The 13,309-nt window shown below is 39.6% G+C and overlaps 1 protein-coding gene across 1 annotated transcript in view; it reads left to right on the top strand.

The window, feature by feature from the left end:
* Window positions 1-13,309, top strand: part of GPC6 (glypican 6) — a 992,840-nt gene that overhangs the window by 683,056 nt on the left and 296,475 nt on the right. The gene's annotated exons all lie outside the window — the stretch shown is intronic.

Below are 13,309 nucleotides of genomic sequence, written 5' to 3'. Positions count from 1 at the left end.
CATAGTTCCTTGGAACTCTCTAGATTAATCCATCAAGTTGTTCTGCCTTTATGAATGTTTCTTGGCCTAAAAAATAGGATTTCTTCATCTCTGTTACAGGATGTAAACATGTTTTTGTACTTTTTGCTTTTCTGGCAAGGTCCACTGTCCAAAAGGTCGGAAGTTTCGTACTCTAATAAGAGTGTTTTGTATCTATCTAGGCCTTAGATGTGTATTGCACTGTTGTTGTTGTGAATCGCCCTGAGTCTTCGGAAAGGGGCGGCATACAAATCTAATAAATATTAAATACTAAATACATTAATTTCATTCATTCATTTGCTTGCCACCCCTCTCCGAGAACTCGGGATGGCTCACAACATAGAAAACAATAAAACACAGTGGCTAAATCCAAGTAATTAAAACAAGATAGACTAATCTAAAATCCCGAATTATGTTAAAAAAACAATTGTACCCATGAGCTCTGTTTTTGCTGGCAGAGGCACTTTCTTGCTTCCAGGGCAACACCGCAGGCCAGATCTAAGCACCCTGCAGGTTGGATCCAATCAAGGGCCATGGGTTTGACACCCTTGTAGTACAGAATGTGCTGGAGAAAAGCAAAGACAATATAAGAAAGTAATTTCCTAGAAAGAAATACAAATACAATTCTCTTTGTAGTCCTGCCCCATTACCTTATAGTTACACGTTAATTGCTCATTGATCTCACAAGGTGCTTGATGTGCTAGATCTAATAAAGTTCTTTGTTGTTGTCAATACCCAATCAATACCCTTGCAGTAGTATCTAATCACATGTATACTCTAATTTCTATAAGTAACAGTTCTTCTCTTTAGACTGTCTTTACCTCCAAGTGCTTCAAGAAACCAATTTGTTCTTCACTGTAATTATGGCCTTGGGTTTCATCTTTATCTGGAAGAATTCTACATTTCCTTGTAGCCAACACTTGACTGACCAAGAGCGTTGACTTGTCCAATTTTAAGTCTATAATTATCCTAAACGCATTACACTGTAACTGGAAATAATCTTTTATTTCCGAGTGTCTGTTATTATTAAAAAATGACTTTTCAGATGACACCATTCTTTTGATGTCATCATTTAAAAGGAAAAGCATTTAATCAAGCAGACAATCTACTCAACAATGCCTTCTTTAAAGAAACAATTCCTGGTTTTAAAAAAGAAATAAACTAAAACCTCTCTCATGACAGAAGAACAGACTCATTATGTGTTAGGTTAAGGTAATGGCTGGACAGCAGAGAAGGGTTACATTTTTAACCATCAAACTGATATTTTAACTATCAAATTGATTACAGTACAATAGTACAAACACCTCTACTTACGAACTTTTCTCGATAAGAACCGGGTGTTCAAGATTTTTTCGCCTCTTCTCAAGAACCATTTTCCACTTACAAACCCGAGCCTCCGAAACTGTAACCGGAAAAGACAGGGAGAAGCCTCCGTGGGGCTTCTATAGGAATCTCCTGGGAGGAAACAGGGCCGGAAAAGGTGTGGAGAAGCCTCTGTGGGGCCTCTCTAGGAATGGTTTCCCCAATCACACACAAATCTTGAACACTCGGTTCTTATCTAGAAAAGTTCTTAAGTAGAGGCATTGTTAAGTAGAGGTACCACTGTATTTTGTGCTTGCAGGACTTGTAGCATCCTGTTATCCGAAACTATTTGCACAAGGACACAAGCATATAGCACAAATATTAGTAGAGTTTCACGCAGTGCTAGCAACAAAACATCATCACAAGCATCAAAATAAGGACTCTGCAACCATGCTGACTTTTAGGAATAGGGTAGTGGTTGCAGACTTGTTTAAAAATATGGATACTTTGCTACAGTTCATTTGACTGAACAGGAAATAATTCATCAACAATTCTCTTTGCTAAATGAAAGCCTAGTCAATTGGATGCATTAAAAATGCTACAGTTGTGTTGTGGCCTTTTGCCATTATTGGCTGCAATAAACTGTCAGATCATTCTACAAAGCGTAGAATATAATGGGCCAATTCCTAATATAAAGAATCTATTCCCTTATTATATTAAAAGGGTGTAATTTAAGCTAAATGCATTTAAATATAGCTTAAGGTTCTCTACAAGATGAATATGTTATGGTACAATCCTTTATAATTGCTTGTTGTGCAAGGCAAATATGCTTACTTATGAAATCCATTTGGAATTGAGAATTATTTCCTTTGGAAGCTCTGCTACCACTCACAAAAATAAAACAAAATGCCCAGCTGGGCATTTATCTTGTGTTTTAATCACTCAAAGCATTGATATAATATGCTATTACTTTATACATATAAAAAGCTGGGTAAAATGTTTAAAATCACAAAAATATACTATATGATAAAGAGTCTTTTCTAAAAAAAATAAACCGTACTTGCTTCTGTCATTCTCTTAGATGGGTGTAGTTGTATATTCCAGGGTTTGAGTTATGTATTAGCAACAACAGGAGGTGGCAGAGTATTCTAAGGCCAATATTTCCCAATCTTGGCAGCTTTAAGATTCTGGGAACAGAGGTCCATAGGCAGGGGTGAAATACAGCAGGTTCTGACAGGTTCTGAAGAACCAGGAGTGGAAATTTTGAGTAGTTTTGAGAATCAATAAATACCACCTCTGGTTGTCCCCAGAGTGAGGTGAGAATAGAGAGCTTGCAATATCCTTCCCCCAGGAGTGGGGAGGGAATGGGGATTTATTTATTTATTTATTTATTTATTTATTTACTTACTTACTTACTTACTTACTTACTTACTTACTTACTTACTTACTTACTTACTTACTTACTTTTTTACTTACTTACTTACTCAGTCACTCACTCACTCACTCACTCACTCACTCATTCATTCATTCATTCATTCATTTATTTGACTTCTATGCCACCCAATTCTGAAGGACTCAGAGCGGCTTACAACAAAAATATAAATACAATATAAATAATGGGGTTTTTAAATTATTAGATTTGTTATGAATTGTTCTGTTGCTGTTGTGAGCCGCCCCGAGTCTACAGAGAGGGGCAGCATGCAAATCAAATAAATGAATGAATGAATGAATGAATAATTCTGACCTATTTACACTATCCTTCCTGTGCCACGCCTACCAAGCCATGCCCACCAAGCCACACCACACCCACCAAGCCATGCCCACAGAACCGGTAGTAAAAAAAATGGATTTCACCACTCTCCATGGGCCTTAAAATTGCTAAGGCCTAGAGAGATGCAGAATTCCATAGCTTTCAATCATAGCTTCAATTTGGAGATACAGTATCAGTTTTCAATTCATGGCTTCAATTTTAAATCCCAAGTGATTGAAAGCCCTTCCAACCAATCAGTCCACCCCATAGCCTGAAAAAGGACTTCAATGCATTCTCTCTTGCTGCTTTTCTACTTACATTTTCTTGACCCTTTCAGCTAATAGTGAGGCCAAATATATTTGCTGAAGCCTCCCAGCATAAAATGTAAATTAAGTAATTTGGTCTGCGCTGCCAGAGCTCCTTAACAACCAACCTGCCTGATATGAGGACAGCTGAGTCTGGTTAGCCGGCCTCTCTGATTTTGTCCTTCACAACCTTTTATGGCTTATTATCAGCCTTGATTGATAGCTTTCCTGCTATTTGTTTATCACTTCCAAAAATTTACCAACCTAAAGCCTGTTTCTCCACTGTGACATAATGTTACATTAATCCAGTGCTTCTCAATTATTTTGCTGTTTGGTTTTTAATTATGATAGGGTTTTTAGTTTTTTTTAAATATTAGATTTGTGCCAGTAAAATATTGTTTTTATCGTTGTTGTGAGCCGCCCCGAGTCTTCGGAGAGGGGCGGCATACAAATCTAATAAATAATAATAATAATAATAATAATAATAATAATAATTATTATTATTATTATTATTATTATTATTTTCTGTTACACTACCCCCCCCCCCAAGAAAGAAGTAAACACTCTCTGCTAGGATGATTATTCTCAATATTCAGCCTGTTTTCGCTGAAAAAACTCAAGCAGCTTATCAGCGTGATTGGGGTGTAATGTGTTTAAGTGACTCCTTAATTTATTTGGCTTCATGCCGTCCGCTGCTAACATTTTTAGACATAGTAAACATACTGGTCTTTCCTTGTCTCCCACCATAGTCACAGTGAAGCCAAGCGCTACATACGCATCGTCATATATCCTCATCTTAGCTTTCGGGAGACTTACATTTGTCTCATTATCTTTGTCTCTCTCTCCTCCTTTCTTTTCATCCCTGTTAAATATTTTTCCGTGGTGTCTCTTAAGTGTTTATTATGCACTTCATATCTCCTGGTCTGTGTTGTGTGCTATTGTTTGGTGCAAAAAACTCCCTGCAGCAAAAAGAGAGAGCAAGTTCTCTGTGGGGAAGAAACCACAGAGTCAGGTTATGCATTCCAGGCATTGATCACTCTATTGCTGGAGTCGTATTTTCTGCAGTCAAGTTTAGAGCGGTTTACATTTAGTTTGAATCTATTACAGTGGTACCTCTACTTACAAACGCCTCTACTTTTCAACTTTTCTAGATAAGAGCCAGGTGTTCAAGAATTTTTTGCCTCTTCTCAAGAACCATTTTCCATTTTCCAAACCCGAGCCTTCGAAACTGTAACCAGAAAAGGCAGGGAGAAGCCTCCGTGGGGCCTCTCTAGGAATCTCCTGGGAGGAAACAGGGCCGGAAGAGGTGGGGAAAAGCCTCTGTGGGGCCTCTCTAGGTATCTCCTGGGAGGAAACAGGGCCTCCACCCTCCCTGTGGTTTCCCCAATCGCACACATTATTTGCTTTTACATTGATTCCTATGAGAAAAGTGGTTTCTTCTTACAAACTTTTCTACTTAAGAACCTGGTCAGGGAACGAATTAAGTTTGTAAGTAGAGGTACCACTATACATGCTCGTGTGTTGCTGTGGTTGAAGGTGAAGTAGTCATTAACAGGAAGGACATTTTGGTATATGATTTTATGAACTACAGTTATTATGGAGACCTCAAGAGGGAACATGCCCTCTCTGCCAATTATTCCGGTTCGTGACACTTAACTATTGCAAGTAGGAGGAAGAAAAACGCTTCTTCTCATTAGAAATGGAATGGCACAGCAATGGACCGTGCTGTGCAGATGATGTTCTTCTTCCAATGCAGATGGCATCTGCATGAAGTTCAAACAAGAAATGCATCAGGTTACCATCTGGCTTTTCCACTGTGGTAAGATTTTCACGCTGTGGTACCATCTGCCTTCCCTTTGGAGATGCAGCCTGTTTATTGGATTTAGAGAGCGGGCTGTGTTCCTAGCACATGTTTAGGTGACAAGCAATGCTGCCGAAATCAATGGGGTTTTGTGAGCTCTGCCTTCCCTGCCAAAGCCTTCATGTAGTTGCACTCTGAAAACAAACAAACAAACAAACCAAAGCACCACCCAGAAGATAGGAAAGGTGTCTGAGAACCACTTGAAGGAATGGAGCTTGTTTACAGATCTCAGTGTAGGACTGATGGTGCTCGCAAAGCTGCTCCTGATGGATCTTGTGCGTGGTATTGATCTGCACTGACTTGTCGGTTGCTTACCAGGTAGATTAAAGATGTTTGAGTTAAAGCTGAGAGCCTTTCAAGACAAGGGTAGAACCTGAGGGTCTTTGTGCAACAGGGCGGGGAGCTTTTTTTCTTTTTCTGCAGAAGCTTCTAATCAACATTTCAGAATCCCCTGGAAAATTAGAGAAAGCCAGGTAATTAAAGTGGAGAAATGTTTGCTTTAGAAAACTGCTAATTCTCTACAGCTAGGACTTTGAGCTAGAATTTATCTATACAGTGGTACCTCTACCTACAAATGCCTCTACTTACAAACTTTTCTAGATAAGAACCAGGTGTTCAAGATTTTTTTTGCCTCTTCTCAAGAACCATTTTCCACTTACAAACCTGAGCCTCTGAAACTGTAACTGGAAAAGGCAGGGAGAAGCCTCCGTGGGGCCTCTCTAGGAATCTCCAGAGACTCCAGGGCTGGAAAAGGTGTGGAGAAACTTCTGTGGAGCCTCTCTAGGAATTTCCTGGTAGGAAACAGGGCCGGAAAAGGTGGGGAGAAGCCTCTGTGGATCCTCTCTAAGAATCTACTGGGAAGAAACAGGGCCTCCACCCTCCCTGTGGTTTCCCCAATCACACGCATTATTTGCTTTTACATTGATTTCTATGGGAAAAATTGCTTCTTCTTACAAACTTTTCTACTGAAGAACCTGGTCATGGAACCAATTAAGTTCATAAATAGAGGTACCACTGTACTTTAGAACAGTGGTTCTCAACCTTTCTAGTGCCCTGACCCCTTAATACAGTTCCACATGTTGTGATGACCCCCAATTCTTCCAACAGAGCTTTAAGCTTATTGGCAGCAAGGTCAGTGGGACACCCCCATTGTAAACACCTGAAGCTTCTCCCAGCACCCAGAGAAAGGAAACGCTTTATTCATTCTGGGCAGGGCAGGGAAAGGAAAATCGGCACTTTTTAAAAACCACGCAGGACGGGGGACAAATTATTAAAAAGCGGGACTGTCCCGCCAAAAGTGGGACGTCTGGTCACCTTAGTTTACAGCATTTGTATGCCAGGGACACAAGTGGCTGAAGGCCAATTTGAAATATTACTTTAAGTCGATAGCTAAAACCTGGGTTTCCAGTGGACTGAGCCCATAAATTGGCCATCTTTGAAGGAACCTTTTATTTGAATATGACAGTTTGTTGAGGAATTAAAAATTTATCTATACATATTGAAGGGGGAAATGAGAAACATGTCAGCCTTTTATCACATCAGAATCTCTTATTTATTTATAAGAAAGTAAATATCTTAGTAAGTATACAATTCCCCAAACTGGGTTATGCCAAGAAGCAAAATGCAATAAAGAACCTTGCTGAATCTTTCATCAGCACTGAATAACTTTTAAGCCTAATTCTTCTGAGTAAAGCCTCTTTCAGATCCTGCCTTAGGTATAATCCAAGAAAGAGTTAGATACCCAGTTTCTACCCATAGCCCTTCCTGACCATACTACTGAATAGCAAGTTGGTCCTATTGTAGTATGTTTTCATTAAGAATTTCCAGCTAATAAGTGTGATTTTAAGTTAAAATCTTATTGTAGTAGTATGTCAGATTGCCTTTCAAATCTATATTAACTACTTTTAAGTATCTCCATGCAAAATTATTTTTATTTTATTTTATTATTTATGTATTGCTTCCACTTGGCAGGTGGGCATCTGAAAATTGCATTATTATTATTTTACTTGTGTGAAAAACCTTAACGAAACTCTTTTGTGCAGAAAATATTTTTAATTCACCATTATCTTCACTTTTATCATGTTCCTTTTAAAGGGACAACAAAGGTCCTCGGGTCATTTTCTATCATTTATTCTGCCAGTTCAAAAATGGCATTCAAAATATAAGCATTTTGCAAAATATAAGAATCCTTGATTTACAACTGCTCATTTAATGACATTTTAAAGCTATGATGGCCACCAAAGAAGTGACTTACACCCGTCTTCAAAGTTAAATCAGTCGCATGATTACTGTGGTCATATTGTTGCAGAAAAATTTCAACCCTGAGCTACAAATATTCTCCTGTATTGGAGTGGGATGGGATGGGAACGGGAACAGAACAGAACATTTATTTTATTTATTTTATTTATTTATTTATTATTTGGATTTGTATGCCGCCCCTCTCCGAAGACTCGGGGCGGCTCACAACAAGTGAAAAACAATCCAATACAATCCAATTAATTAAAATATTATAACTTTAAGAGAATCCCCAATACTAACATACACACATACAGGCATACCATATATAACTTCAACGTGCCCAGGGGGAGATATTTAGTTTCCCCATGCCTGACGGCAAAGATGGGTTTTGAGGAGTTTACGGAAGGCAGGAAGAGTAGGGGCAGTTCTGATCTCCGGGGGGAGTTGGTTCCAGAGGGCCGGTGCCGCCACAGAGAAGGCTCTCCCCCTGGGGCCCGCCAACCGGCATTGTTTAGTTGACGGGACCCGGAGGAGGCCCACTCTGTGGGACCGAATCGGTCGCTGGGATTCGTGCGGCAGAAGGCGGTCTCGGAGATATTCTGGTCCAGTGCCATGAAGGGCTTTAAAGGTCATAACCAACACTTTGAATTGTGAACATAATTGAACATAATTCTTTATTGGCCAGGTATGCTTGGGTACACAAGGGATTTGCCTCCAATGCATAAGTTCACAGTGTACATATAACACCAAGTAACAGATCATAGTTACAATAATTAAACCATAAGTTACAAACAACAATTGATAATCATAAGAAACCAATAGGAAAAGATGAAAAAAAGAGACAGTGTTGTGGGAATTAGGTATTAAGTATGATGAGGATGTAGAATAAAATGCAGATATTTTCCTAACTACTAAATTATCAACCTAGTTAAGCAAACCAAGTTGATGAATTTAAAGTTTTTCCCCCACTTCTGAAATGAACTATCTATACTTGAGCTGAAGAAAAACATACCGATATGGATTCTGTCAATCTACAACATCAGGCCCTGAGTGATGCTGCTATTCTGCTTGTAAATCACCAGGAAATAAATAAGCAAAACTATTAGTTTACCTGTTGGGCTTTGTGGTCGTCACCCGTGTATGATTGCCACCAGCTGGCAGGAATATTCCAACAATCAGAATAGGAATTACATGAATGGGATGAGGTTTGAAATCAGAAGTCTGATACCCCTGATGTTGAGAGCCTTTCATAGGATATTGAACTGCTGCTATAAAATGTACTTATTTGGGCTCATCCTGAACTTTTAAGTTGTTATAAGTTAGTGATGGTGAACCTTTTTTGACTTGGGTACCAAAGATGGTGCATGAGCGCAGTAATGCACATGTACATACCTACTCCCACAATACAATGCCCTCTCCCCAACATGTATGCACAAAAACCCCCACTGCCCTGTGCACATGCACACAACCCCCTGTGCTTCTTCCTGCACACAAGTGCACAGGCCTCACTGAAGCCTCTAGACTTCTGGTAGGCCCATTGGGTGGTTTTTCATCATCCCAGGCTTCAGATAAGCCCCATGCAGCCTGGGGATGGCGAAAAACAGCCAAACAGACTGTTGGACCATTTTTCATTGTCCCCAGAGTTTAGGGAAGCCTTCTGAAGCCTAGAGAGAATGAAAACGGCCTAGGAAAAGCCCAAAAATCAGCTGGCCAGAGCGCGTGCATTCACGCTGGAGCTGATATAGGGCAATGCCTCTTGTGCCCTCAAATATGGTTCCAGGTGCAACCTGAGGCACGGGTGCCATAGGTTCACCATTGCTTATTATAGGTAAACTCCAGAATGGGCAACCCGTTACAACCCTTCCTTAAAGTAGGGGCCTCTCCTATGAGGAAAAAAAAAGAATTCATACCTTCTGAGGGGAAAACATTTCAGCCCTGATATTGGATAGATCAATAGTGATGGGCGAACCCAACGGTGTTCGGGTTCGGCAAGTTCGGCCGAATTTTATGCAAAATTTGGCCGAACCCGAACTCGAACCCAAATGGGGAATCCCTCCCACGAAGAGATTCTGGGGGCGGAGCTTTGATATCACCGGCAGGTTGCTAAGGACGCCAAGGTGATTCACTTCCTGGATTCCATGGAATCCAGGAAGTGATCACCTTGGCGTCCTTAGCAACCTGCCGGTGACGTCAAAGCTCCGAACGCCAAACACAACCCCAAACTCTGCCCGAAGTTTGGAAAAATTTCGGGTTCGAGTTCGGCATACCGAACACCGCAAAATTTAGTACGGACCCGAATTGTGCGGGTTCAGTTCACCCATCACTATAGAGCAGTGATGGCGAACCTATGGCACAGGTGTCACAGGTGGCCATATGTGCTGGAACGCAAGTTGTTGCTCTAGCTCAGCTCCAACATGCATGTATGTGCTGGCCAGCTGATTTTTGGCTAGCACAGAGGCTCACAGAGGCTTTAGCTTCCAGAGAGCCTCCGGGAGGATGGGGGAGGGCATTTTTACCCTCCCTCAGCTCCAAGGGTGAAACACGAGCCTACTAGACCCACTAGAAGTTGGGAAACAGACCATTTCTAGCCTCCGGAGGGCCTCCAATGGGCAGGGAAAGCTGTTTTCACCCTCCTCAGGCATTGAATTATGGGTCTGGGCACTCGGGCATGTGTAATAGCGCCTGTCCACGCTTTTTCAGCACCCGAGGAAGAAAAGGTTTGCCCTAACTTGGATAGACTGTGCAAGACAGGGGGAAAGTATTGGAGGAGAGAGACACGATGGAGCTTGGCTTGATTTGCAACAAAATTGGCTAAAGGTAAGACATCAGCTAGTTATCCTTTCACGGATGTCTGCAAGAGATAATGGAAAAAGACCAGATGACCGCCGCAATAATGCAATCAAAGCTTTTGATTATAATATATATATAATATCTGAAGCATGGATAGTTCCGATTAGCAGTTTAAAATGCCACTTTAAACTTTGTCATCTGAGTATCTGTTCATAACTGTCGCAGGGAAGGTCAACTTCCTTTCTAGTTAACATTCATACAATGGGTCTTTTTGTTCCATTGCATCTTATGTATAGCTTTGTGTACAGTGTGCTTTCTTCTTTCCTTAAAATGTATAATTTCCCAGAACTATTCTTGATTAGCAATGTAAATTGACTAAATTCTAGCACAGCCTAACAACCACCTTCTTCTCATGTTCATTCCATTAAAAAAAAACACCACCTTAATGTCTGGGTAGAAGAGATAATTCTGTCACAGTAGGCATTGTTTTACATGAATACTGTTTTATCTGTATTCTTTGTCTGCAATTAAAGCCAGGAAAGTGTAAGTATATAAAAACTGACACAACTGACTCCTAATTGCCATGTTTTAGCCTCTCCGGGCTTTCTTCTGCAGATTGTGGAAGCTATTAACCTCTATAATGCCACAGAGATTTGTCATCATTTCTTTATAAAGAGGAATTTAGCTGAACCAATATAAAAGTAGTATATAAAATTAGATCTAGATTGTAATGCAATCAGTTATTAAAACTTAAGGATGGATGGGTAGGTAGGTAGGTAAGTAGGTAGATTGATAGATAGATAGATAGATAGATAGATAGATAGATAGATAGATAGATAGATAGATAGAAACAGACAGACAGAGAGACAGGATTGGTTAATAAGTGCAAGCTTACTGTTGATAGATTGTGGATATCATATTTTGTATATTTGTAAATATTCCTTAGTAGGGATTACAGTAGTCCCTCACCTATCACTGGTGTTACGTTCCAGACCTGGCTGCGATAGGTGAAATCCGCGATGGGGAATTTATCGACTGATAGTACTTATTTAAGTATTTATATTGTAATTGTTTGGTAAGTTTTCATTGTTTTAAGTGTTTATAAACCCTTCCTACACAGTATTTATTTTAGATACAGTATTTAAATACAGTATTTACAATTTTAGATATTTTTTTTTTTTGAAAAACCTGCCGATCGAGTTCTGCGGGCTGTTTAAATCTGCCGATCGACTTCCTCAGAACCCCGCGATGAAGTGAAGCCGCAGTAGGTGAAGCGCGGTATAGCGAGGGACTACTGTACTATTACTTCTTTCTTTCTTTCTTTCTTTCTCTTCCTGTTTTTCTTTCTCTTCTTCCAATTTTTTTTAAATTAAATGATTTAATTCCACAATATTATAATTAAATTTAAATCCATAATCCCATAATTAGTTTTAATTCCATAATTTTTGTAAATAACTTTAATTCCATAATTAGAGAAAAACATTAGTTTTGATTGACATTCAGGTAGATTTATCTTCAAATTATTTCACATGAATGGCTTTCAAGCTGACTTTCTTTAGAATACATCCATTTCTCTTCTTCCTTTCTATACCAGTTTAGAATACAAATAGTCCTGCAATGCTTTATGTTACTTTGGAATGCAAATAGTCCTGGAATATAATAAGTTCCCTTGGAAGTACCAAATTCTTGCATTAAAGTTAATAACATGACTAGGTTATAACAGTGTGATACAGAATAGGTTCGTTTGCCTGCATCTGTTTTGCATTGACCTGTTTACACACAATTTTCCTTTTGAAAGTCAGTTCAGCAGCTTTTAGAAGTGACCTTTGGATTGCAGGTATCTTATTTGTAGCAGCAACCATTCATCTGGGGTAGTGAAAATTTATCAGCTGAAAAAAAAATTGCTTGAATGAATAAAGACCTTGGCCTTTCTACAAGACAGACCATCAGACACAAAATACTGCATAATATAATTTGACAATTGGTATGAAACATAATAGGATTTCACTATCGAAGAACTTATGTGAGATTGTGCCCTTCTGTGATGAAGAATTCTATATGAAGCTGTCCACAATGCAGAAAAGAAAGGAAGACAATTCAAAGTGTTGGTTATGTCCCATAAAACCCTACATGGCACCAGATCAGATTACCTACAGGACCATCTTCTGTCTCATGTATCCCAGCAACCGATCAGGGACCACTGAGTCGGCCTTCTACAGGTCCAATCAACCAGACAATGCCAGCTGGCGGGATCTAGAGGCAGAACCTTCTCTGTGGTGGCCCCAGCCTATGGAATGAACTCCATCCAGAGGTCCACACTGCCCCCACTCTCCCCACCTTCCATAAGGTTCTGAAGACCCACCTTTGCAGACAGGGTTGGGGCCAATGAAATTCTAATATCTTGCCCAGCCAATGAGTGAATGCATCTATGGATGTGATTGACTGATTTTTAGCATGGTGTTTTAGGATAGTATTTAATGTAGATTTTATTGGTAGATTTCTAAATGTTGTGCGTAAATCTGCTTTAAGCTACCCCGAGTCTCAGGAGAAGGGTGGCATAGAACTCGAATAAATAAATAAAATAATATGCAGAGACTTTCAAAGAACTTTTGTCTCTAAGTTTAATTTGTCTGTTAGAAACAAGAAAACTATCAGTCAAGGGTCAGATAATGTTAACATTCCAAAGAGAAATTGAGAAATGGGCTCTGTCCCTAATATTTCTATCCACTATGGATTGTCCCTTTGACTTTTGTACATGAAGTTTGAAGTCTCAAGGAAGAGATGACATTGGAAATGCCATGAATAACTTCCTCCACTTCATTGGACACCCTGTTCGATTGGGAAATTCCATCCTTTCAGCTGAATAAACACACTTCTCCCTTTCAATCAATATGCAAAGAACGAAAGACACAGCTGGCTGGCAGAAGAATTTTACGAGGGCTTTCTGTCCCTACGTGATATTATGGAAGATAGCGGTTAGTTGAATATAAATTATGAATCCATGTTATGTTTCTAATCTTCAAATCTTCAAATTTTAAGTTGAAT

The sequence above is a fragment of the Erythrolamprus reginae genome, chromosome 4 (assembly GCF_031021105.1).
Source record: "Erythrolamprus reginae isolate rEryReg1 chromosome 4, rEryReg1.hap1, whole genome shotgun sequence".
Taxonomy (NCBI): Eukaryota; Metazoa; Chordata; class Lepidosauria; order Squamata; family Dipsadidae; genus Erythrolamprus; species Erythrolamprus reginae.
The sequence above is the reverse complement of the archived record's forward strand: the minus strand, read 5'-3'. Positions and strand labels throughout refer to the sequence as shown.